This window comes from Poromitra crassiceps, assembly GCF_964638095.1.
Source record: "Poromitra crassiceps genome assembly, chromosome: 9".
NCBI classification, from domain to species: Eukaryota; Metazoa; Chordata; class Actinopteri; order Beryciformes; family Melamphaidae; genus Poromitra; species Poromitra crassiceps.
The window spans coordinates 35,537,484-35,562,805 of NC_139630.1; the positions used below are offsets into that span (position 1 = coordinate 35,537,484).

Below are 25,322 nucleotides of genomic sequence, written 5' to 3' on the forward strand. Positions count from 1 at the left end.
GGCTGGCGCGCCTGGAGCTGTGTAGATCCATCATGTATGGGCAGTTCTATATTACGCACAGCGCCAGCGCTTTCCAAGCTGCCGCCGGCTGTTGATTCAAGATATAGCATGGCTGATGTTCACTCATCTTTCTTGAATCAATGAATCAATGAATGATTTATTTGTGACAGATGTTAAAGGATAACCTTGGGCACATACAGAAACACATTATAATGTATAGGCTAACAGGTGCGCTTTCCCTGACTGAGTAGCCCAAAACATCGACTTGCTACTGTACATTGGGGGGGAGAGAAACTTGGCTGGTGTAATTTCAGATGATGATGGCTTGCAGATGAAATTATTGTAGCAACAACAAAACATTTATTTATTTATTTATTTTTTATACAGCTGTGGATGCTTCAGTGCTTCTCTCCTGAGTGTCATGAAAAACAACAACAGGGGGAGACACAGGCAAAAAATAACTAATTTACTATTAATGAAACCAAACAAAGTAAACTATAGAAACTATGCGATATGAGCTTCAGTAAAGTCAGTGGTGTAGTGCGTGTGTGCAGGAGTGTAGTGTGTGTGTGTGTGTGTGTGTGTGAGAGAGAGAGAGAGAGAGAGAGAGAGAGAGAGATGTTGCATGCAAGCAAAGCAAGAATGTGTGTGTGTGTGTGTGTGTGTGTGTGTGTGTGTGTGTGTGTGTGTGTGTGTGTGTTTTTTTTTGATTGAGTTCTTTATTGATAATGAACAACAGTATATACATATATACATACACAGGCCCACCATTCTCAAAAGGATAAAAAAAAACGCAATAAAGCTAACAGCTTATTTCCATTGCGGTCCTTAAGATGACTGTGATAAAATGTGCACTGTTGTGTGTATGCCTGGATGTGTGTAAGTGTATAACAGTATGAGTGCATCAAGCACTTGTCAGAGTCTGCGGGTAACGCGTGGGTGTGCCTGCCACGCAGGGGGAGGATAATATGGGGAAGTAGGGCACAGTGAATAATCAATAAAAATATGCATAAAATAAAATAAAATAAAAGACAATTAGTATAATTAAAAATAAACCCAACAAATCCTAATAAAATACGAACAATAAGATATAATCAAGTAAAATAAATAAAATAAAATAAAATCTAATAAAATACAGGATCGATTGAGACACCGGCTCAGTTACTGGCTGGCCGATAACAGGTCGCCCCCATCTCAAACCCTCTGGCTACCATTAAATCCAGCATACTTATAATGTATAATATATTATAATATTATATATCATTACCATACAATATTGTATATTATATAATAATATAATATTACACATTGTGTGTGTGTGTGTGTGTGTGTGTGTGTGTGTGTGTGTGTGTGTGTGTGTGTGTGTGTGTGTGTGTGTGTGTGTGTGTGTGTGTGTGTGTGTGCCTAAGGTGGAGAGACAAATCTAATCTCAGCCAGGAAGGCTGCTCAGCCCTCCCATGGGACCTGAGCACAAATAGGAAATTAAATGGGGAATAGAAATGTGAACGCTAACCCAGTAGGGGACCGTCACACGTTCACTTTATCTGCTATAAAGAGAGGATGCTTCCATGCATGAAATAGCTCTTTGGTCAAACAAAAACCTCTGTCCTCAAAAATGACAAAGTGATTGGATTATTGACAGTACGACACAACATTCACCCGACACCAGTCACCTCTCAGATACAGGCTACTCCAAATCCAGTATATATCTGATTCACTGTGATATGGAGAATCAGCTGTAGGATACTAATGCTGTGCGACTGCAGTGGAATTGATTACAGTCATTTAGCCAATCATTACTGTGATCACGCACAACTCTACTTGATTATAGATGACAAAGAGCAGAATATTTTCACTCTAAGCTAGGATCGCATGCCAGGCTATAGGATCGCATGCCATCTCTCACTACTGTATGTTTTGTAAATATTTCACTGTCTCTGATGTAATTCAGTAGACTCGCTGTTTCATTCTCTCAAGGAAGAGTTTGTGTGTGGAGTTTGTTGCTGTTTACAGCCAACATGTTTGTTTTGGTTGGCAATTACATCCCCATCATCACATAAGGGGTCGTGCTGGGCTGATTGTCCACTCCTTCCTTACAGGGGCTTATATATGACTGGATCTGTAAGATGGAAGCTGCTGATAGCGGACAGGACTCATCTCTGTAGCAGAAAGAGGAGCTGATCAGGGGCACAGTTACTGTATAGGGGGGCTGCACAATGTAGTGAAGATTGAGGTGAGATGACTTGAACAGATAGTGCGGTTGCAATATCAGTCTACATCACCTGGCTGGAAAGCAAGTATGATGTACATTTAAAACAGAGGATTGAGAGAATAGCACCCACTAGACCTTTAACCAAGAACAGTCTCATTGTTTTTCATTTGTCAATGAGACATATTTACCTATTCATTTCACTAACTCATCAATTGCATTATTAAAAAGGATTTCAGCACTGCACATAGGTATGGACATTGTGTGATTTCATAAGATGAGAGAAAAGCAACAGTTTGAAAGCTCACTATCAACACTAGACATCAGAGCGGTAGTGGATGACCCATTTTATCTCAGCTAGTAAGTATTGTAGTGTCAAACGGATGTGTTATATAAAAATAGGGTCCCATAGTGGAAAAAGTAGTATTATTATTATTATGGTAGTTGTTTGCATTGTAATCATCACCACCTGCAGATAGCCGAGGTGTTTCCCCACCTTTTTCTTGTAACTTATATCACTGCCAGACAGCCAGCGAGAGACATATAGTCAGTAAATCACTCTATTTGCTGTGATCTTGAACCGCTATAACAGCTGAAGATAGTTGAAGAACATTGAAGATAACACTCCCAATCTTGGATATTGGATATTCTATTCATTCACCCTGGAATTCAGTCAGTCTATTCAGTTGCACATGGAGGACCAGTGATACAAAGCTTTGAGCACTAGAATCAATCACTTCTGCAGCTACACTTAAAACATACCTCCTGATTCAATCTAAATTAAATTTACAAACACATTTCAGAGGATTTTAATTTTTAATTTTTTGCATTAAGAGAACACTCGTCATTTCAGAATTAGCATTGGATTATCCCACATTTGAAATATATACATTTAGATTTTCACTGAAGGGAAACATCAAATGCTAAAGGATGCTTCCATTAAATATGTATTTGGTCAAAGGCCTCTGTCCTCAAGAATGACAAACTGATTGGATTTTTCTCTTTGAGCTGATCTTTCATCTTCTGAGTCTTGATCAAAAGATGTTTTGTCACTAGCTGGGTCTAGGTATATGGTTTCGCAGAAATGCACCATGGAGAATCAGTGACCCAGACTAAAAAGAGCATGTGTGCTGGAAACGACAGCTGTGACAGACAGCCAGATGCACCCGCAATTGCCACCCGACACGCACGCACGCACGCACACACACACACACACACACACACACACACACACACACACACACACACACACACACACACACAAACCATAGGGTCTGATGAGTAGAATCAGTATCTTCTTGTTTTCTTGCTTGAAGATCTTGCCACGCCATCGGCACCTGAGCTGTGAAGAGTCCTCCCTGCCTGCTTTAATGAAAGAGGAACATGCGAATGATCAATGTGAAGCTATAGGAGCCTCCAGGCAGATTACTTGGGATCTGGAACATCCTCATGTGGAAATGAAAATAACCGTATAGGCTATCTGTTGCTTAACACCTTCACATTTTAACTTATTTGCCCGGGGAGAAATACAACATTAATTCAGGACCAATGCTGTCTGATTTCATTCTCCTAAATCCCCCCTATGGAGCTATAACGAGATACTCGTGATGACATGAGACTCGTACGCTCATGTGTATCTTGTACATCTGCAGTTATTACAGTATAAGAAGTGCTGGAGGCAAGTAAGAAAAGTACCATCTAATTTGTAGATGCTTGCATCATGTTTCTCCTCAATAACCTAGACTTAGAGGAGATGGAGTGAACTCATTTCTATTTAGGAGAAGTAAAAGAGAGGAAGAGGATATCTTATTTGGGATATTGCTTAATGCATATTTCTATTCTGACTACTGTAAATCAATAAAGCAGTTCCCGAAGAGTTTATTGTTTATTGTGGATCCCCATTAGTCTGCACCAAGGTGAGACTACTCTTCATGGGGTCCAAAGAGTAATTGCCAATGCTCCCATGTATGTATGACTGTTATGTTGTTTTATGATGGACCGACTTTTTGGTTAACCAATTTTATGTGTCTGACATCATTGTTATGTTTATTGTATTTCTTCTACTGTATCCTACTGTACTTTGCTTTTAACAGGTGCCTTTACTAACATCTAGGGACGGGCAGTGCAAATGAGCCGTGGGCTATAAATGCTATGTGTCATGCCCAGGCCACGGTGTGGCCTGCTCTGCATGCTGAGTGACATTTTCCGGAGGAGAAAGCTCAGTGAACTCTTGTGTTATTCTGGTGTGGCCTGCTATGTTTTGATTGTCTGTGATAACTCTGGTGTTGCTGTTTTTGTGTGGCCTGCTATGTTTTGATTATGTGTGTGATTATTTTCCTGGAGTTAAAGTGGACTTTTATGTTTTAGAATAGAGAGATGAGTGTTATGTTTTTCCCTGTTAGTCTGCCTGTCCTCCCACCTGTTGCCTATGTCTCGTTAGTCTGCCCCATTATCTCCCTACCAATCAGTTCTCCCGTTTTGCTCTGTGTTCCTGCCTCCCCAGCTGTCTCCCATGTTCCTGATGATCCCTTTGTGTATATATTGTCTCAGTCTGTGTGTTGTCTTTGTCGGAACATTGTCTACTGTCTATCTGTGGTTGGTCGTGGTATGTATGAGTAACCCTGTCCTCGTGCTCTGAGTTTTTGTTTAGTGCCTAGCTGTGAGCTAGTGGGTTTTTTTGTCCTAGTGCTCTGAGTTTTTGTTTAGTGCCTAGCTGTGAGCTAGTGGGTTTTTGTTATTTTGTATGTAAAGTTTGAAGTAAAACTTTGATGCTCCTGGAAACCTTGCCTGCTGCTTCCCTTTTTTCTGCACTTGGGTTCACACATCTTCACACCTACTAACCAAACCGTAACACTATGATTGTTTTGGTAAACGTGTACGTGTATCTCTCCCTATTCAAATAAAATAAAAATGAAATGAAATACATTTAGAATTATGCAGAACAGAGATGGGGAATATAATAGCAGACAGTTACATATTCACAATATAAATAGGTCGAGGCTGTTCTTGAGTGAGTATGAAATGAGAAAACTGAAGGCGAAATGGATGGATGGAAGTGTGAATTCCAAGCACATCATTGTATTCATAGGTTTGCAGTGCACTGTAGCACACAATGTTTTATGTGTATACTTTTCATTATTGCTGTGTGGGCAAATATTCCTGCTCTAAGCAGCACCTACAGTGTAAGTCATCCACTACCTCTGACTAAACCACTCATACACAACACAAGATCTACAAATAAGCTGTTGGTCAAAACGGGTGATGACGTCAAACATTATAGTGGTCTGATGACTGACGTATGATAGACAAATAATACAGTATGTACTCGCAGCCTCAGGTCCGGAGACAAAGTCAAAGTAAATTTTATTGTCAATCACTACCATATGTACAAGACATACAGAGCATCGAAATTCCGTATCTCACGATCCACGGTGCACTCAATATACAGATAGGAGACAACACATGACATAAAATACGAAGATAAAATAGATTAAAAAAACATACAATAAAATACTACCGTAGGGGTCATAATAAGGTCACTGTAATAAAAGTCAGATAGTGCAAATAGTGATGGCAGAAAAGTGCAATAAAATGAACAAAGCGACAGTCATTTTGCATAAAGTGACTGGTGCTGAGTGTGGATATGGGTTCAAGTCCAGACTGGGGGCAGAGGGAAGAGAGGGGAGTTGTACTATGAAAAGTTAACAGTCCAGACTGGGGGCAGAGGGAAGAGAGGGGAGTTGTACTATGAAAATTTAACAGTCCAGACTGGGGGCAGAGGGAAGAGAGGGGAGTTGTACTATGAAAAGTTAACAGTCCAGACTGGGGGCAGAGGGAAGAGAGTTTAACAGCCTGACAGCCTGGTGGACAAAGCTGTTAGCTAGTCTGGTGGTGCGGGCCCGGAGGCTCAGATATCTTCTCCCAGACGGAAGCAGGCAGAAAAGTCCATGAGAGGGATGGGTGGGGTCGCACACCATGTTAGTGGCTTTGCGACCCAGGCGAGTGATGTAGATCTCCAGGAGGGAGGGGAGGGAGGCACCTATGATCTTCCCGGCTGCTTTCACGATGCGCTGCAGGCTCTTCCGGTTGGTGGCAGTGCAGCTACCAAACCAGGCTGTGATGCAGCCGGTCAGGATGCTCTCTATGGTCCCCCTGTAGAAGGAGCACATGATGGGAGCTGAGGCTCTGGCTCTCCTCAGCTTCCGGAGGAAGTAGAGGCGCTGCTGGACCTTCTTCACCACTGCAACAGTGTTGGTGGTCCAGGGGAGGTCCTCGCAGATGTGCACCCCCAGAAATTTAGTGCTGCTCACCCGCTCCACTCCATTGGAGACACCAACTGCTTGAAGATCCCCAGGACCAAGCTCCGGACCTGGGGCGACAGGGCCTTCTCAGTCGCTGCACCCTCCCTCTGGAACACTCTCCCCATCCACATCCGTCAAGCAAACACCCTACCATCTTTCAAACAGGCCCTCAAGACCCACCTCTTCACACTCGCCTTCTCCTGCTAACCCCATCACTCATTTTCTATTTATTTTACTATTACAATTGTACTTATTAAATTATTTTACTCTGTGTGTAAAGCGACTTTGAGTACCTAGAAAAGCGCTATATAAGTTGAATGTATTATTATTATTATTATTATTACAGTAAATAGCTAGCGTTAGCCTCTGGCGTTAGCTAGCTGTTAGCTACGTTAGTTATGTGGGCGTAAAACGCCACTGAATGACCCGTTCGATATAACTGTTAATCAGTTCGAGTCACGCTCTTTCCATAAAGCCCATAAGCTTTGATATCTGTTGGCTAGTTGTTGATCTTATAGCAATGTTGTGGCTCTAAACTAATCTTTTTTTTACGGATGCGGGCAATTGTCATGGTGGCGTAACTGTTTCCGGTATTTCTCTTAATATTCGGTTCTTATAAGTGGCACACTTTGGCACAAATGGTGACGTGCATTAATACAGTGTGTGACGCGTGTAGGTACATTTTGATAGAGAACACCAAGGGTTTATACAGGTAGAAAAACTGACTGGAGGGGGGCTTTAAGGTGGCCACACCTGATTGTAGCTGGCCACACCCAAATCTGCACCATGAGCGCAGTCTGCAAACCTGATTGATATTGTAGCGATCCGGGGTTTTAGCTAGGAACTGATGTGTGGGGTTGTTCCTGGGGGAACGGTGTTAGTGGGACTTCCTGTCTGAGGGTGATGCCAGTCAAGATATGTGAGGAAGCGGAGTGGACGTGTGTGAAGCTAGGAGCGTAGCCATGAGTGTGAAGCCGTGAATAAAAGCCTGTACCAACTATAAGTCTCCCGGTTCCTGGACGAATACCTGATTCGTTACAATATCTTGCCCGGCGCCGCATGGGCGCACAGCCTCAAATTGGCCGGTGCGAGTGGTGGAAGATAGCAGATGACTGCCCGCCGCCCAGGCGGTCGCAAACGCTGTTTTGCGCAGAAAAGCAGCTGTTTTGCGCAGGTTGACGAAGGCATACGATCGGGCCCATTGTGTTTTTTTTTACTTTGATTTGCTCATGATCAGAGTGTGGATGGTGGTCGTACGATCGGACAAAGTCCAAACAGACATGGTGAGCCTTCTGATTCATCCACCAAAGGCAATTTCCCCTCAGTCATTTCTCATTCTGAAAGGCAAGTCCATTTTGACCGACAGCAGCAAATATCTCCCATAAGTCCTGAACTGATGTGTTTGATTTGAGCTGTAGGCTACAGAATCCATATGGAGCAGCCAACACATTGGGAAGGAGAGCGAAAATAAAATGGCATGTGTAATTACATGCCTGGCAGCCTAATAGTGGTGCTGATTGTCCTATTCTATAAATAGTCTATAAATCACTTAATGGCCTAGGCCCAAAATACATAGCTGAATTGCTCCCACGCTACGAACCGTCTAGAACTCTTAGGTCAACAGGGTCCAGCTTATTAACTGTCCCTAGGATCAAATCAAATCACGGGAAGGCTGCATTTACCCACTATGCTTCTGCTAGCTGGAACAAATTGCCTGAAGACCTCAGATCTGCCCCAACCTTACTTACTTTTAAAAATAGACTAAAGACTTTTATGTTTACCGTCGCTTTTAACTCCTGACAGCTACTATGCAAACCCAATGAGTCCTCTATAAGTTTTAGCTCTTTCTGCAACTGCCGCGCCTGTTGCTTATTGCACTTTTTATACTATTTTTTTTAAAGTTTTGTTGTGATGCTTTTAAATGTCCATTCTATTTCTTCTTTTCGTTTATTTTCCTGTGTGCTAAAGTTGCTTAATGCACTTTTTATACTCTTTTTTTAAAGTTTTGTTGTGATGCTTTTAAATGTCCGTTTTACTCTCTTCTTTTCTTTTCTTTTCTTTTCTTTTCTTTTCTTTTCCTGTCAACCATTTTATGTGAAGCACTTTGAATTGCCTCTGTGTATGAAATGTGCTATACAAATAAACTTGACTTGACTTGACTTGACTATTGTCCTAAGACACCCCTGAGTGAGTCAACAAACACTCATTTGACAGCTAGGTCAGGGAATGGGACTGTCATGGTGGAGTGGCTGTATGAGAAGAGCTGCCAATGGTCTCCTCTCTGAAATAGGCTCTTAAATGGACTGTATTTATACATAGTATTCCGATGATGTCACAAGCCTTTTCCCTACCAATATGGCGCTACAATACACACAGCTCATTGGCTGTAAGTGTCACTTGATTGTAATCACCTGTTAATTGATCACAATCACCTGTTGTTTTCCTACCAAAATGGCCGTGTGGTGATGTAACAGAATACTATCTATAGAGCGCATTTTTTTATATATATTGTGACTATCGACTAACCAAAGTGCATTCACATGAATACCTCACATTCACCCATCCACACTCACATTCACTCCCCGACGGCGTCTGCAGCCATGCAAGGCGCCAGCTGCTCCTGTCGGGAGCAGTTAGGGGTTCAGTGTCTCTGTGCTATGATGCGCTCCAAATCCTGACTGAAAATCCTCAAATAAACTATTGTTCTGTAGGAAGTCGCTGTTGGACGACTGCTTTCTCAAGGATTTAGAGAGAAAGGGAAGATTAGGTAGGTCTATAGTTTGCTAGAACGCCTGAATCAAGAGTATAGGCTTAATGACTCGGACCAAAAACCCACAAGCGGTCACAGAGTCAAAGCACAGTTCAAGGGTTTTTACTGGGAGTTCAAAAGGATGATACAGGGGCGTGTGGCCGAACTTTGCAGTGGACTGAGAGAAGGGGCTACTGTTCAGTGAAGCACTTTGAGGCATGCTCTGTGATATTGGACTATAAATAAACAAAACTTGACTTAATATGAAAAAAACTAAACTTAATCCTATGATTTAGGCCCGAAATCCCTAAATTTGAGGGTGTTTGATGCCAAGTGTGGCTGCCATCAATGGAGTGAGGCTGGGAGTTGATCATATCTCAGACATAAATTGACAAATTGGTGGGTCTTTTATGTCAGCTTTGAGACAGTCAACACGCAAATAATTTTCATCTTTATGTTTCCTGGTCTCAACCAGCATTGTTGCAGGCTCAAATGATGTAGCAGCTCCGGGGGGTGTTTGGGTGGTTGGGTTTATCACCCTTTGCACACAGAAAGAAATCCTTTCAAGGAGCACACATGGTGATGTCACTTGGGGGGGTGTGTGACACTCTTTTCCTTTTTCTCAGTTCTTATAGGTGAGATGTCCATTTGCACACATTCACACTGCAGGATCCTCTGACCATGATGAAATGGTCTCAACATGCAGGAAAACATCTCTCTCTTTCAGGAAACTGTTTTTGTGCCTTTCAAACAAGTTTGTCATTGCACCAGATACACCATTATTGTAAGTCTAAGGATGAACGACTAAAAATAGCTTTTTGTCTGCGGTCACCTCTTTGCCGTCAGCTGTGGAAGGCTCAATCTAAGCTCCATATGGTGGTCTCAAGTAAATAAAAGCCAAGAAATGATGAAGGCTCCTTGAGTACTGAGCACTGAACAATAATAGATGATCCCAAGACTGCACATCTCCATTCACCTATTCAACGCCGAATCCAGTAATCAAGCTCTTAGAAAATGGAGTCTGTTTTTTTCCCAAGCTTACAACCTTTGTCTGTAAATTGAATGTGCTATTTCTATTTTCCTATTTCTATTTATCGAGTACCTTATGCATGCATTTTGTTTGTTCAGTGTTTTACCCTGTGCCTGAAAACTATGCTTTTTTCTTTTGCTGAACCCTGTAGGGTCTAAGCCATTTTTTCCTATTTTTGGTCCGTCTTAATTGTCTCCTCGTGTAATAATACTTGTATAACCTCAACCCTGTCATGCACAATCAAGTGATAGCCTATACTTTTTCCCAGGACAACCTGGACTATCATATGTATGCTGCAATGATGTCACATCAATGTATACATTCTTCCTTGGAAACACAATATGCACTTTCTTCTCCCTCCTCCTGCGACCTCTTGACTTTAGAAACGTCTAGGGACCTTGGAGTTGGAGTTGTTCCACTGTACCCATGGTCAATGACATACAAAGGGGTCAAGTAAGACTGTGGGACTCGACAGTAATGAAAATCTCCACATACTGTACTAGCCGGAGCTGATCATGTCGCTCCCCAGAGTGTGTGCCAGCGACTACAGCTCCCATCCGACCCACATACGGTTTGTCGTTCTTTTTTGTCCGAAGCTCCTGCAGTCAGAGCCTCGGTACACAACGCCTTCCTTCTGCGTCCCCTGAACAGGTGGCTTGCCCCCGATGGGAACAGCAGTAAATCAACCGAACAGCAGTAAATCAACCTCTGGAACCAGTGGAACTTGTGCCGGCAGGAACGTTGGAAGATGAAGTAGATGAAAGGGTTGTGTACGGTGGAGCTCTTCGCGAAGAGACAAGGTAGCAGGGTAACAACCAGTGTAGGAAATTAAAAAAATATTTTGGGGGCAAATTTTGCACCCACGGTCTAAAAAATGGGGGCATTTACACAATTTTGGGGGCACTTAAAAAAAGTAATTAATGCATAAAGTTGCTCAAGCATAGTGTGGACAACAGCGCACTGTTTGTGTGAGTGTCTTCGTCTTCTTCTGGCAACCAGCTTGTAGGTATTGAGTGTGTGTTAGAGATGGAAATTAAATGGATTGAATGAAAAGAAAATTATAGAAATCTTGGGGGCAATTTTTGTGCCTGGATCATGGTTTTTAGGGGCATTCTGAGATTTATTTTCTGGGTGAATTTCTTGCCCCTGGCTAAATTCCTACACTGGTAAAAACTATAGTTAGGTGGTCCTGCTCCTGGGAGTGTAATATGCTCCAAAAGCTGACAGCCACATAGGGACACCATGCCACAATGAAACCTGAGCCAATCATCACTGCCATCTGAAACAAGAGGAAATGAGAGGACAGGGGAGGGGCGAGAGAGATAGAAAGGAAAGAAAGAAGGAAAGAATGATTATGGTGGGCAAGGGAAGAGTGGCAGAGAATAAAATAAGATTCCTGCAGCTATGACTATCTATTTAAACTATTTGTTACAAACATTGGCGAGAGAAATATATTCACACACAGGTAACACAGGTGCAAGCAGAACATTAGTGAGGGTTTCCAACTTCCAATCCATTTGGTGATCCAGTGGCGGGGGCCCTCATTAATGTTCTGCTTGCACCTGTGTTACTTCCTGCTTTTTAGACACAAAATGGGTGAATTGGGTGGGAAGTGAAAAAGGCTAATTGCATTGTTAAATCATCCAATTTTATTTTATGGAAAAAAATTGTTGGTATGCGCAGTGTAAGTGGTCCCTGGGAAATTTGGTTTGGGACATCACAGTAGTGATACTTGGTCTGAAAAGTTTGGGAACCTGCTCTAGAGAAGACATGCATATTCAGAGTTTTGTTGAAATGCACTCAATGGCCTATACATTATGAGTACATATTATACTACGATACCAGATTTATCTTATTTTTGTCATGTACAGAATGTTCCAAATCTGACCTTTGTGTCATGATGTCTGGAAATATCCAAGCTCAATAGTTTTTGGGGCCGGTGTGCATGCACAGCAGGGCCCTTACATTCGACTCTGTCGATGCATTTGCGCACGGATCCTGGCCGAGTAAATGTCTTTCCAGTCCGGTAGGTGGCGGTAATGCACCTCTGGCTAATAAACACATCGTTGCCTTGAACCAATGGTGACTGGTGAAAAGTGAAAAAAGCTCTCTCCGACTCTGTCTGCTTCATGTGTGGGCGTGCCGACTCCCGACACACAGGAGGACAGACACAGCGAAAATGGCAGCGGCTTCTAGGGATGGGCATTTTAAGCAATTTAAATAGTCTATTATGAACGAGTGCTCGAGCACTCGCGCGGGGGGCGCGGGCTGTGTGATTACTATGGTAATGTCTGAGCAGGGGTAATCTGCTGTGTATGGGGCTGTTCACACATAACGTTTGCATTTTTGCATGGAAAAAGCGCTACCTGGAGCATTTTTTTGTCAGGAGAGGGGACTGACTGTGATGATATTAGGTGACGCTAAGCTAACATCATTCTAAAGCCTACCTTTAGACAGTATCTCCGGTTGGAGTAGCGCTTTGGAGCAGACAAGTTGTGAAACAAGCGAAGGCATTTAATTTCCAATACATGTCCATTGTTGCTGAATAGTGATCACCATGATGCGATTGTCTCCCAAAAAGTGATTCTTTCTCCACATTTCTTGTGACTAACGTTATGGGAAACGACAGTGTAGTCAGTAAACTAGTGCAACGTTTTGAATGAGTTTTATCGGGCGTGCGCTATGAAGAAGCGTGCTTCTCATTCGGGAGAATATCTCCAGGCAGCTTTTTTCGGGAAGAGCTGGAAAACTTCTGGTTAAAACTTTCAAAATAATGTTACTTAAACAAAAGTAAATAGCTTATTGATGCACGTTGGAGGAGAAAAGGTATTTCAATGAATGAAGCAGCAAACCTTGTATCAAAATACTCGTTGTGATGTTATATGGCGTGAAACTGTGGCTGTAACGCATTACTCAAAATAAATAAGGTTACAATAAGCATTTTATTTTGAAAGCAACAAAGCGGATGACGTACTAGTACATTCTGGCTGACTTGACGCCCGGCCTTGCAGTTGCTCCTGAAGTAAAAGGTGCTTCAACGCGACCAAAGCGAAAGGCTCAAACACATCGAACCTGGCTAAACATCTTGCCGACAGGCACCCCGACCTGTTCAAAGAGTTTAAAGACCGACAGGTTAGCGAACGTGAACGATAAACATACATGCCCTCAAATAAGTCAAACGAGTGTGACAAGCGAACTTGTTTCACTGAAAAAGTTTGCTTGTCACAATAGCCTACTCGTTTACAGTGAAACACGAGGCAATGTGCTCGAGCACAGATCTCTGCCAAGGAAGGAGCAAGTCATGACATGTAACGTTTAGGGGAGGGGACATCAGATGACTGCATACCATGTACAATTAAGCAATATAGCATGAGAGCAAGTGTGTTGTGGAGAATATATCCCGCTGATAAGCTGTTATCCCACGAGGCCGCAGGCCTCGTGGGATAACAGCTTATCAGCGGGATATATTCCACAACACCACGCAGCTCGAGTGCTATATTGCTTTTATAAAACGGTTTCCAAGTATAATAATATAATAATAATAATACTATAAGTCCGACTGGCATGGTATTCTGAGTCATTCTGAGTCAGTTGAAACACTACTGTAAGGCGGGACCTCTAGCAAGAAGATAGACGTGCGGGTGATTTGATTGGATCGTTCTGGAGACTGAAGTCGACATTGGCCAATCCTGGCGCTTGCTGAGAGCTTTTCGCAAAGCCCGACACCAGAGCCGTATGCCGACACCAAGTAACGTTACGTCTTATTTAGAAATGCGGGGTTAAGAGTGAGGGCGCGTGAGAGAGGGGTTAAGACATTAGCCCGCGTCTATTCTTGTACAAAACATCATTTTCTGCGAAGTATTAGTAAAGTTATAAGCGAAGATCGATTCACAAGGATCTGAAAGCTGTCTCCGCCATTTTGTTTTTGAGGTGCTTTTAGTAAGAGAGTTGCGCCATCATGCGTCCATAATGACTCATTGTACAAGACTTGAAGGACTAGTGACCCTCCATACAGCAGATCAGGAGAAAGCTGTTTGGCTCGAGCACAGCGCTGTCTTTTAGTAAGAGAGTTGCCATGGCAACCAATAACCCATGGCCATGGGTTATTGAACTCGGTTACTGGAATTATACAATGGCTGTGAACCAATCAGATTGCTTGATTTGAGAGAGCCGTTTTATAATATTTAATAACACTATGGGCCATAGTGTTATATTTGAATTTTGGCCCATAGTCTATGGCCCTCAATTCCAGTGTTATTAAAGCTTTTACATGGTAAGCAGTCATCTGATCTCACCTATCCTAATATTTACAATAATCCCAATTATTAATGATATACGAATTCATTGTAAAAAAAACACCTAGCCTACACGTATGGGGGGGGGGAGGCTGGGAATACACCACATAATAAGCCTACATTTCAATAGCCTACATTTATGTGTGAAAATAATATATATTACTAGATTAACCATAAATCTGGCACTTCATGTTAATGAAGCTTAAACCCAGGATTATTAACCCACATAGGCTACACTACAGCACAGGCACACTACACAAATGACTCAATACAGCTTGGCAGAGTTCTGCACTTTACTGAGCACACCGGCCCTATGCCAGGTTTCGACCTGGCCTTGTTTTCTAGAATACTGGTTGAGTTCATGTTGCTCTTGATGCTCAAGAGAATACGGACATTTCCAATGCATATTAGAGTTTTGTTGTTGGCATATCTGATCAAATATGGATGAAAGAAGAATGCATTAGTGTTGGCGCTTCCCTATAAGACCAAAATTAATATTGCAGGTACGACACACACACACACACACACACACACACACACACACACACCCAACAGCGTTGCCAGAGGGCATTTGCCACGACACTAACATAATAATAATAATAAATTCAATTTATATAGCACGCTTTAAAATCCAAGGCCTTCACAAGGTGCTTTACAGATGCATGATAAAAACAATCAAGCAATCAAACAGGGAAAAATAAAAATATATAAAAAATAAATATAAAGGAACAGCTACTAAAAGAATAAAAAGATAAAAGGATAAAGACATAAAAAAATAACACGTGTAAATGGAGAGGGAGGACCCTAGGGGAAAGCTAAAATAAATAAGTGAGTTTTGAGTTTTGATTTAAAAACGTCAAACGAGTCTGTAGCCCTGAGTGGTCCTGGGAGCTGATTCCACAGCCGGGGGCCCAGTGAGGAGAAGGCACGGTCACCCATGCTTGTGAGTTTGGTCCTAGGGACAGAAAGGAGGTTGGAGCTGCATGATCGGAGTGTCCGGAGTGAGGATTGAGGGGTAACTAGATCTTGGAGGTAGGTTGGAGCAGTGTGATGGATGCCTTGTATGTTAACAGGAGAAGTTTGTAGGTGATGCGGTGGTTAACTGGGAGCCAGTGAAGGGAGTGCAGAACCGGGGTGATGTGCTCTGACTTGCGTGTTTTTGTGAGAATCCGGGCGGCACAGTTTTGGACATATTGAAGTCTCTGGATGGTTTTGGAGGGAAGGCCAGCGAATAGGGAGTTGCAGTAGTCTAAGCGGGAGTTAATGAAGGAATGAACCAGTTTTTCTGCATCAGGTGTACTTAGTGAGGGGCGTAGTTTGGAGATGTTCTTCAGATGGAAAAAGGAGGTTTGACAGATGGATTTGATGTGTGCGTCCAGAGATAGTGATGAATCCAGTGTGACACCAAGGCTAGTTATGAGTGAGGAAAGGGGGATGGACTGGCCACAGATGGTGATGTGGGTGATGGCAGCCTTTTGTATTTGCAGAGGGGTCCCAATGAGGATGGCCTCGGTTTTACTGCCGTTTAGTTGCAGGGAGTTGGCACTCATCCAGTGATGGATGTCTTTGAGGCATTCAGCAGCTCGGGATAGGGCAAGGTGTTTGTCGGGGGATGTTTGCAGGTAAATCTGCGTGTCATCTGCATAGGAATGGAATTGAATACCATGACTCCTTAGTATCTGTCCGAGGGGGAGCATGTAGACTAAAAACAGGAAAGGCCCCAAGACTGACCCCTGGGGGACGCCAGAGGTAACACTGCTGAAACTGGAGGTGGAATTGCCCAGGACAACATGTTCCTGTCTATTGGAAAGGTAGGAGGAAAAGAAGTCCAGGGCAGAGTCTTTGATTCCAACCTCCTGGAGACGTTGACAGAGGATGGCATGGTCCACCGTGTCGAATGCAGCACTTAGGTCCAGTGTTATTAACAGGCTGGGGGATCCAGAGTCGGCAGCCATTAGTAAGTCATTTAGGACTCTCACCAGGGCAGTCTCCGTGCTGTGGGAAGGTCTATAGCCAGATTGAAATATTTCATAGAGCTGATTGGACTGTAAATGATCATGTAGTTGAAGACTGACAGCTTTTTCAAGGACCTTAGCCAGAAAGGGCAGGTTAGAGATGGGACGGTAGTTGGAAAGTATGTTGGGGTCCAGGCTGTGTTTTTTGAGGACGGGTCTAATGGCTGCCAGTTTGAGGGTGGGGGGGACATCCCCAGACAGGGACCTGTTGATGATGGCGGTCACTGTGGGGAGGATGACTGCAGAGCATGCCTTCAGTAGTGGTGTAGGGATGGGGTCAAGGCAGCTGGTGGAGGGCTTCATCTTAGAGATGATTTTAGAGAGTTCAGCCTGAGAGACCTCATCAAAACGGCTGAGAGTTGGGCCATCGTAGGGGGCAGGGTCAGGGGGAGGGGCAGGTTGGCTTGAGGCCACCAGGGTGATGTTGCGCCTGATATTCTCAATTTTTGATCTGAAAAAGTCCATAAAGCGGTTGCAGTCCACGGTGGAGGGAGTGGTGGAGGATGGGTCACAGGGCTTAATCATACGGTTAATTGTTGAAAACAGTTTCCTAGAGTTGTTCTGGCCAGACTGGATGAGATTGGAGTAGTAGGATGACTTAGCTGCTCTGAGTGCACCGGAGTATGTTTTCCGATGTTCTCTGAGTGACAGTTGGTGTACAGTTAAGCCAGTTTGCCTAAATCTGCGCTCAATCTTCCGGCCCTCTGATTTTAGAGCTCTGAGGTGGTCAGTGTACCAGGGAGCAGAGCGATGGAAGGACACCAAACGTGTTTTCTCAGGGGCAAACCTGTCCAAGCAATCACGGAGGGTGTTGTTATATTGATGAACATGCTCCTCATTTGAGGATGCGGCGTGAGGTTCAGACAGGGTGGAGGAGAGTGCAGAAGTAAACGAGGCAAGGTCAATGTTCTTTGTCTGACGGAAGGTGATGGTACGCTTGCTGCCAGAGGGAGGAGGAGCAACCATGGCCTCCAGCAGCACTACACTGTGGTCGGACACACCTAGGTCTAGGATGTGGGTGTTGGAAATAGAGACATCCCCAGTGATGGCAAGATCGAGGGTGTGGCCATGCTTGTGTGTAGGTCCATGCACATGCTGGGTGAGTGGAAGACAGTCAAGGAGATTGAGGAAATCAACGGCCAGCGTGCACTTGGGGGCATCAACGTGAATGTTAAAATCGCCGAGGACCACCAGCTTGGAGAAGGTAGGGCAGATGGTAGAGATCAGATTCGCAAAATCTGCAATAAAATTTGGGTTTGCTCTGGGAGGTCTATAAATAGAGACAATCAGCAAGGGCTACAAATCTAACAAATCTGTTATATTCACAGATGTGTGAAACCCCAGAGGGATGATGACCAATGGCTGACCTCTCTGTCAAGCACAATCCACATGATCACAGTGATCACATGTTCACAGTGAATCACTCTCACTTCTGATCTTCTCACCTGCTCTTCAATTCCAAGCAATGAGGCATAAGACATGTTCCCCTCTCAGTACACGAAATCATAAGCATTAGTCATTGTGTCTGAGATAAGATACAAGATGTCAGTGAAAAAGCACGGGACAGAGCCACAGACACGTATCGACCAACCGATACAACAGTGATTTTCTTCTCAATGTTGCCGTAGTTAAAGTCGTTCTGGATGGACTGGTAGGCCCTGTGTAGCTTCCAGACAATGTTGAAGTAGGTGAAGAGGATGGTGAGGCAGGGGACGAAGGTGCAGAGGACAGACCGAGTCATGATGAAGGCGGAGTGGTTCAGGGACTGCTGGTAGCCCATCCAGTCCACGGAGCAGGCCAGTCCGAAGGGCTCCGGCCCGTAGCTGCCCCAGCCCAGCAAAGGAAACGAAGCCCACAGGTCGGGATAGAGCCAGATCCCAATGATCACTATGCTGATGGTTCCTCTCTGGAGCTTGTCACCTAGGCACAACAATATTTAATTTAAGGTCTCTTCTTAGTATGTTATGTCCAGTTTATGGCACTGTCGTTTGTTGTATAGACTCTTCTTTGCACTGTATGGGAAGTCTGTCTTGTATATAGATCCAAGTTTGTACCCTACTGTATAAGCAGCAACTAGACCAAATTTACCCGGTACCACATATAACAGGCATACATAGCCTACTCACCGCCACTGCTTATACAACAATCTATTTATTTACCTATACATATTCCAATAATGGCTGTTATTTACCTCAACAAAAGAGAGCTCCATGGCCTAGATTACAGACAGGCTGCTATTTATTTCAGTGGGTCAACAGGATCCATTATGCCTAAAAATGAATGGAAAAAGAATGCACCAGTATTCATTAGTAAGGGCCATTCTTGTAATATAGCGGTAGGCTCCCAGAACATACTGTATTCATCATCAGTCTGGCAAAGAAAAGCATCAGTGCATCAAAACATAACGAAACAAAAACTCTCTGTTGTGTATTGACTAGCAAACAATAACTAATTTTACAGCGATCCATGCAGAAGAGTTGTTTTGCCTTACATATTTAAAAACCTTTGCTTCATTCAGTATGTGCACGTAAGGCAACAAGATGGCACCAGTGGCTCCTGCATTACATTACTGGCTTTCCTTGGTAAGCTAAGCAGGACAGGCCTAGGATACTCCTTGGATGGGAGACTGGTGCTGGAAGTGGTGTTGGAGGACCAGTAGGAGGTGCTCTTCCCCTCTGGTCCGAATGGTCTGATGAATAATCTGATCTGATGAATAATCTCCCCAATGCCCCAGGGCAGAGACAGGGACTCTGTCCTGTGAGTGAGCACGTTAAACTGAGGTCCTGACTCTCTGTGGTCATTAAAGATCCGATCGGCACTCTTCACAAGAGTAGGGGTGTAACCCCGGTGCCCTGGCTAAATTCCCAAACAGGCCTTCCTTCAATCATGGCCACCTAATCATCCCTCTAATTGGTACATTCAGTCCTCAACTCTCCACCGTGATAGCTGATGTGTGGTGAGTGTTCTGGCGCAAACTGGCTGCCGTGCATCACCCAGGTGGGTGCTACACATCGGTGGTGGATGAGTTGAGTTCCCTCCCTTTGAGTATCTAGAAAGGCGCTATATAAATCCAATCAATTATTAAGATAAACATGTAATGTAATTATATTACAAACTGTATGAATGAAAAAAGGGAAGGTCCGCACACTGAAGCTGCAATTTACCTTTTATTTAGCCATCCCTTTTTTAATAATAATAATTCCCTTTTTTCATACTGTACAGTCCTTTAGTTCCTGCACCTGCTTTACATTTGTTTGGATGTGCGCGACTGCCTCAAATACTAAACTGTATGAATGTACACTCATTTCTGGTCATATGTTTATTGTGCTTTGCTTGGCTGTGATTGGCCGTATGTTTATTGTGCTTTGCACAAGGGAACGTGTTCCAAGAACACAGCTGTCTGAGAACACTCTGCACCGCATCACCCGGGGAGCCTGCATGTATACAAAGACACTGTCCTTCAGTTTCCAGCTTATTCCTGAAGAGCCGTTAGAAGATTTAATTAAAATTAAGATTTAATTAAAAATTAAAAAATATAAGAACGCACTTGCTCAGGTGATATTTAAGCTGCACAATTTTTCATGCTCGCTGAATTTGACCATCGCAGTTTCGTCAGTCCTTGCAGAAGAAGGCCCACGTTATAGTACTCTGACAGTAATATGCTATCTCTCAGTGTAGAGTTGTATGCCATTGCTTGGTGTACCAGTACGAATGCATATGACTCTAAATGTCATCAATCTAATCCTTATTATTCAGCCGGCCGTACTGCCTGCTTGAGATCCTGTCAGATCCAATTGCATGGAAGGAGTGCTTCATCAATAAATGTTTCATCATGCACCAATAAGGTGCATGATGGATGATAACCTGAAACGTGTGTAGGTTCCCATGTTGGGATCAGGGTCACTAAATTCAAATGTGTTCTTCGCCATTTGATGTGCTTCCAGCTGAAGATAGAACAGAGGGAAGTCCACACACTCCAGGCTCCAATCAGCTGTTTTTCTTTATTTGCAATGTCTCGATCCACCAGGATCTCTGTCTTTGACATGATCAATTTCTAAGATTGAATTCTTACTTGACAAGATCGCCCTCTCAAAGCAAACTGGCATTCATTAAGACCATGACCTCATTTGCTTGGATCCCCTGCCAATCCCATCTGAATCTGTGGTGGTCTCTAAACCACCTACACTACCTGTCTTGGGCGGTGTTCTCTGTGACCAGATACCTGACCATCCCCATCACAGCCAGAGTCATGATGCTGGTTATACTGAAGATCGTGCCCATCAGGCCATAGTAGAGACAGGAGATGTCGTGGTTAAAGGCCGAGAGAGGGAGGGAGAGGATACATGCATGCTGAGGGCCATGCCGAGGGTCTGTTACGGCCAGGTTGACTGTCAGCAGCTCAGGGGCTTTGAGCAGGGTGGGACGATGGGCCGAGCTGACCAGGACCGCCACGTTCCCCAAGACAGACAGACAGACAGGCAGGCAGGCAGGCAGGCAGACAGACAGACAGACAGACAGACAGACAGACAGGCAGACAGACAGACAGACAGACAGGACGGCTACAGGAAAGAAAGAACAACCACGGTCTTATCAACCAGTCAATCCATTTAGGAGTCCTCTGTAAATCACCCAGAGGAAAATCCCCCCTTAAAGAAAACTCACAGCCACTGGATTAAAGAGAGAAAAGACACATTTTCTATCATTTATTCTGTTCTAACACTGCAGCCATTCTCAATTTATCAATGGTCAACATATTTTGAGTGTTAATCTCACATATTCCACCCACTATAACACTGCTTCCTTAAGTGTTTTTGCTCCTATAGGCCCAGAAAGGATGTTTACGTGTATATAGTGATGTACATACATACACTTGAACATCCTTTCTGGACCCATAGGAGCAAAAACACTTAGGGACGCAGTTTTATAGAGGTGATATGATACTCAGTATGCTGGGCAAATACATTCTTGGTATTCGCTGTATGACATCTACCGTTGAATACTGAAGAGGTTGTGTGAGTGTTCAGTCCTAATATCACTCATATTATGATGTCTATTCACTGTACTGGTCTGCACTTCTCTCGGCTCTCAGGGAAACTGGTGTACTCTGAAGCAACCCCCACTTAGGCTTTCCTTTGTGAGACATCAGGATTCATCACACGGAGCAAGAGATTCATTAGCAGCAGCAGAAACAGTGTAAATGTGTAACAATGATTCGAATTTTAATTCAGCAACTCCCCAGGCATATGACCATGTGATTGAAGGTTTTGAGACGTGCATTCCCATATGCTATGCATTTTTAATAGGTGCACACTCTTTTGTTTAAAAGCTGATATAACCCATTCAGTGCAAAATAAATCACAAGAGTTCATGTTTTGAATATGACAAATTGATGTTCAGCAGAAAATGTTGCCATCACAGATGCCAGTCTTATCTGGTCTCATGTTCTTGGAGCAGTGTTCTTCTTCTTCTTCTTTCGGCTATTCCCGTCAGGGGTCGCCACAGCGGATCATCTGTTTCCATCGGTTTCTGTCCTCTGCATCGTCCTCCGTCACGCCCGCTGCCTGCATGTCCTCTTTCACTGCGTCCATGAACCTCCTCTTGGGCCTTCCCCTCCTCCTCTTTCCTGGCAGCTCCATCTCCAGCATCCTCCTCCCGATGTACCCCACCTCCCTCCTCCGCACATGTCCATACCATCTCAGTCTTGCCTCTCTCACTTTCTGGAGCAGTGTTGATGGTTGGTAATAGATTACTTGTGATTAGATCACAGTCAAATGACTGATATTATTTAATCAGATACATTTATTGTAAAAAAAAAAGAGAGAGAGTAAGAATACACCTTACTGTAATATGATTTGTTTATACAATTTAAGATTAGGGTATCTAAAGGTATCAAAATAGTTAAATAAAAATCTGAAAACATATTACATGTATTAATTCTCCCCCTCCTGCATGGCAACATGCAGATGATATTGGAACATTACAAAATGACTGCTAATGTTTCTTCCATTAGTCAAATTTGATTGATGTATTCTGGGTTCAATCTGCTTTACATGTATAATCCCCTCTGTTCCATATGCTTTTATTAACATTTTATTAATCCAACATGTTCCCCTCCCCCCTCTTTCTCTGTCTTTCCCAATAGCACTTTTAATCAATGAAAAAGCATGTGAGGTTTTGTCCTTCAGTAGTCCTTCCAAACCAACCTTTGGTTGACTTGGATTGATACATTGTTCCTGACATTTCTATCACCTTTAAAAAACATCTGTGCGCCTTTACTAGATATTTGAATAATTTGTTCATAAATAAGTGCAGGTTTTGTTGACTGGCCTGAGCACAACAACAAATCTCTATTGAAATTCATCACATTCTGCTTTTGACCTCAGAAAACATTTATTTTCATCATAGCTGACATCATACCTAGGTTGACTAGAACACTAGTACAAGTCTGAAGGAGCAGCTGTAGTGTAAGTGACTGGTTTACAGGTAGGCTACCCCTCTCTCCACTGAATCACATATCTTCCTCCTATAGTATTGTACTTGGTCTAATTAATAGGGTCTTTTCTTGAAGTATTCAAAGTATTCATTTTCTCTGATTATTATCGCATAATTATTACATTATACCATAAGTACAATCACACAAAGAATGACATGCATTTGAACGCAATATGAATGAAAATGAATTGTTATGCATAAATAATCTGGTATAGATGTCATGAAATAGTTATTCAATTAAAAAAAGTATTCACACACTCTCCTTTTGGGATGTCACTAATAACTTATTAGCGCCATCCCATAAGGGGAGTGTGTGGAATGTGAACACTTTATGGTGTTTTGATTGTAATAATTATAATACATGATCAGTAGTCTCATGAGCTACACTTAAAGAAAGTGTTTCCTTTGGCTAAATTGCATAGGCCTGTGTCTGTATATGAGGAGGACAGCAGAGATGATGACACTTGAGGATGAATTGGCTCTGCACAACCCTGCTCATGTCATCATATCTTGAGAGTCCTTATAGATTCACTGCAACATGTTGCTTGTGACCTGGTGACTTTACTTGAGGCTCAAGATGTGGGGTCAGAATTATTGGTGTCACGCTGTGACTTGAGAAGTACCCTTCTCACTGTCTCAGAACACGTTATCCTCGTGAATTATTCAGGTGTTGTTTCTGTGTTGTCAAACACCCTTTTAGCACCCTTTTAGTCTCTGTTATGTGTGGGAAATGCTGTTTATTTCTCAGTTCTGTCTATCCCAATATAACAACATGCTTGATGTTGTTTTTCAGCTGTGTGTGCATGCAGGGAGGGGTGTTTGCGGTTAGCTTAGCACAAATTGAAATCAATACTACATCGTTATTCGTTGGGCTATCAACAGCAAACTTGGTAGAGTGCCGAGAGAGGGTGTTAATTGTGTTCGTGTGGGTCGGAATCCACCGTATTATAGATTTATGACATCACTGATCCTGTCAGAATGTCTCTTGACATCACTGATGATGTCACAATGTTATTGGGAAGCAGGGAAGGGATGGTGATGATGTCACAATGGCTCTGTGAGTGGTCTAAAAAGGCCTAAAAATGTAAAATATTGCTGTAGTGCCTCCATGGGTGGATTTTTTTTCCAGTTTTTTGCACAGAGACCAGCTTACCGGGGTGGGCTATGTGCGTGCCAAATTTGAAAAGTTTTCACCAATCAGACACCGAACTACAGTCATTTACAATAGGGGAGGAATAATAATAAGAATCTGGACATAAACAGTATTTCCAGCATTTGCTGTGAATACCTAATTAGGTATAAAAAATAAAATACAATGCCAGGTAAGTATTTTTTGTTATACTTTTTGTTTTGTTTTGTTTCCTCTTAAGTTATAAGCTATATGTATATGTATACATTTGTGTTTACACATTATGTTTTGTATCCCTGCTGTGAACTGTTTACCATGCACAACAATATTGTTTATGTTTCATGTAATGTACTCCACACCACAATTGTGGTCTAGAGTGAAATAAATGATTGATTGATTGATAAAACATAATGAATTAACTTAATTAAAACATTTGCATTCAAATCCAACTTGACACACAACAAGCAATCTAAATTGGCCTAGGGGCAAAGTATCTAATTTAAAAACATTTTGAGGCTATTAGTTAGCAGCCACATGTGTTTACATGAGGGACTTGAAGTGGCAATCCGAGGAGTGTACAAATGATTATTTCTCTGCCATACAAAGAGGGATGAAATATAGAAAGGAACGTTTACCAGTTAAGGCTTTAAATATATATCAAAACAAATGTTGATTGCGCCTTTGAGAAAGGGAGGGCAGTCCAACATTAGAGTATAAGGTGCAATGGTCAGTTGAGTATGGATCACCAGGGAGTGGAGAGTGGAGGAAGCAGCATATCTATAAATAATATCACTATCATTATATAAACTCTTAAATACACATTAATTACTGAGGTAATAATTATTGATTGTGAACAATACCCCTTTCACATCGAGGTCCAACCAGGGTTATTCCCAGGTTGATTTTGAAAGGGTAAACCCGCGTTGCACGACTCGGCTTAGTGGGTCAGGCAAGGTTTGATTTAATTTCAGTATGAATGGCACCACCCGGGTTGCTTAGTTACAACCGGGGAGAGACAAACTCATTGGTTATGAATGGGAGCATGGCCAGCCGATGTAAATATCTGTAAAACTGGTAAATAAGTCCTTTCCTGTTATAGTAG

General features: G+C 42.9%; 1 pseudogene across 1 annotated transcript in view; it reads right to left on the reverse strand.

Moving 5' to 3' along the window:
- Positions 1 to 1,446: 1,446 nt before the first annotated feature.
- The window catches only part of LOC310782281, a 65,690-nt pseudogene continuing 41,814 nt past the window's right edge, over positions 1,447 to 25,322 (reverse strand). The window contains exons 9-14 of the transcript in view: positions 20,789 to 21,063; positions 18,197 to 18,519; positions 11,452 to 11,568; positions 10,910 to 11,102; positions 6,067 to 6,545; positions 1,447 to 1,464 (exon numbers count right to left, since the gene is read on the reverse strand). The product of the transcript in view is annotated as an uncharacterized misc_RNA (transcript). The remainder of the gene's footprint in view (positions 1,465 to 6,066; positions 6,546 to 10,909; positions 11,103 to 11,451; positions 11,569 to 18,196; positions 18,520 to 20,788; positions 21,064 to 25,322) is intronic.